The sequence below is a fragment of the Hyalella azteca genome, unplaced genomic scaffold (assembly GCF_000764305.2).
Source record: "Hyalella azteca isolate HAZT.00-mixed unplaced genomic scaffold, Hazt_2.0.2 contig11508, whole genome shotgun sequence".
NCBI lineage: Eukaryota > Metazoa > Arthropoda > Malacostraca > Amphipoda > Hyalellidae > Hyalella > Hyalella azteca.
In genome coordinates, this window is record NW_025941503.1 from 72,519 (window position 1) to 75,263 (window position 2,745).

A 2,745-nucleotide genomic window follows, 5' to 3' on the forward strand; every position below is an offset into this window, starting at 1 on the left:
ATCATCTCGCCTCTATGACCCACCATTTGCTCCATCATCTCGCCTCTATGACCCACCATTTGCTCCATCATCTCGCCTCTATGACCCACCATTTGCTCATGCGGTTGTGGCGGGGCAGGGTGCGTGTCGTCAGCCTCGACACCCGCGGTAAACAACGGATTCATTCAACGCAGATTTACCGTCGACTTCGCTTGCTTCTGCCCGGAATTTTTATTGATTGTCGAGTTTAAACTATTGGCAAGTGGCGACTCACGCCATTGAATATCTTAGACACTTAGTGTATTAGAAAAGTTTGGTTAATCAATATATGAATATTTATGTATTTTTAGTATTTTCTTAACCAGTTAGTTAACCTAGCTTGGTTGTGATAGGTAATCCTTTAGATTCCACGTACCCGTTTGTAATTTTCAAACTATTAGTATTCAAGGACATTCGCTTCGTATTCCGGGAAAAAACTCTACAACGCTAGGTTCCTTTAACTCTTGCGCGCTGTATGCATTCATATCGGAACCCATCTAACCCTAATTAACATCACAGCCTTTATTCGCAATGCGCTAAGGATGGCGTTGCCAGAATAAGCTCCGCCCGCTTTGTTTTAATTTAGCGCTAAACGCTGAGTTTTGGCCGCTCGTTTATGCCATACTCCGTTATGTCGAATATACAATTTGCCTATTTCATCTACTCATGAAGATCACAATTCCAATATTTTGTAACTTTATTCTTAGTCTTGTTATATTGGAGATGTCGTTTGTACGTTAAAATGGCCTTCTGAAATTTTCTTTTTGCCTGGAAATTGTCAGCGAAAAACATAGTTTGACTTTTTAAGAAGCGTAATAGGAAATTTTTAATAAATAACGTTTTTTGATCCTCAATTGAGCTTGAACTAAAGAACAATTTCTGTCAAACTATGCAATATATTCTATATGTATGCATCTATCACAATCTAAATAACATGTAGCCAGCAAATGCTATTGCGCTTTCAATACCGTAATTTCTCTCGTGCAATGCAGGGGGCCGCTGTCGCCTGGCGCCCTGAGCCAACCAAACACGAGATCTGCCGACCCGCCTTCCTGCGCGTCATAATTAGGACAGTTACCCAGACACTGACGCACCTCATGATGACGTCACTGTTGCTTTATTGTGCTGAATATTGCACAACATTTGGCCTTTAAACAACATAAATTTTTGATACCTAAGGATTTTTAGGTGGGCAACGTGCAGAGGTGCAGAAAAAAGCTGGAAGATTGAAGAAATCGATTGAAGAAATCGATCGAAGATTGAAGAATCGTCCTGTAAGTCTCACAAGTGTTGTGTGTAAGGTGATGGAATCGGTTATGAGGGATAGGATTATAGATCACTTAACTGTTAACCATCTTCTATCAGACTGTCAGCATGGCTTTATTGCTGGCAGATCATGCACCACTAATCTCCTGTCAACCTTGAATAATTGGAATCGCCTGCTGGATGAAAGGGTGCCAGTGGATGCGACTGTTACGTAAGAGCGACTGTTACGTAAAGTGAATTCTTTGGGAATAGAGGGAAATGTACTCCAATGGATCAGGAATTTCCTAGTAGGCAGAAGACAACGTGTCAGCATTAACGGAACCGTATCAGACTGGGTAACTGTGCGCAGTGGCGTACCGCAAGGAAGCGTTCTTGGACCGGTTTTGTTCGTCGCTTTTATAAACGATCTACCAGATGTAGTGTCAAGCGTATGCTCCATGTATGCCGATGACACAAAAGTTTATAATACAATTAAGGATGCGTCAAATAAAATGCAACTGCAAAATGATCTTGATAGTTTAGTTGCCTGGGCTGATGCGTGGCAGCTGCGTTTCAATGCTGACAAGTGTAAAGTACTTCACCTCGGCAAGATCAATGAACAGCAAGCTTACAGCATGAGAAAACATGGTTGCAACGAGAGGGTTATGATTGAGAAGTCTTGCGTGGAAAAAGATCTTGGAGTTTGTGTCGACAGGGAGCTAAAATTTTATAGGCATATTGAAACGCAAGGTAATACATCCAATAAACTGCTTGGTTTGATCAGACGCTCCTACGAGTACCTAGATATAGAAATGATGAAGCTGTTGTTCACCTCTGTCGTGCGCCTAAACCTAGAGTTTGGAAACGTTGTGTGGTCACCGAGACTTGAAAAGGACAAAAATTTAGTTGAGAGTGTTCAAAGACGTGCAACAAGGATAATCCCAGGATTAAAGGGCAAGTCTTATGAAGAAAGATTAAAGATTATGAAGCTTCCCAGTCTCCGTTATCGTTGCCTGCGTGGGGCCCTCATTGAAGTATACAAGTATACTCATGGTTTGTACAAGGTCCCAGAAGGATTACTAGAATTTGAAACAAGAACCAACACCAGGGGCCACAGTAGACGAGCCCTGGATATTTGGTCCGCCGCTTCCAAAAGCCGCGCTGCGGAGGCCGCGGCCACAGGCCCATCCCAAGTCCTCTGCCGGCCCAAAGAAAAATTCCATTACTGGAATGGAATTTGGCTACTGCTCATATGATGAAAGCATCAGATAGAGTCAATTATCACAATACCAAAGATTTTATCGTAGAAATTTTGTTATTTATTTCAAATTGATCAATGTTTTGCGATATTTTACAGGGAAAAGCTTTAGGAATTTGCGTATATCGAGTTTTATCTGCCGTGCGCTCACGTACATGTACAGGGTGTTTCAGAATTAGGTAACCCTTTTAATTTGTTAATAAATAAAAAACTAAGAACGTTCT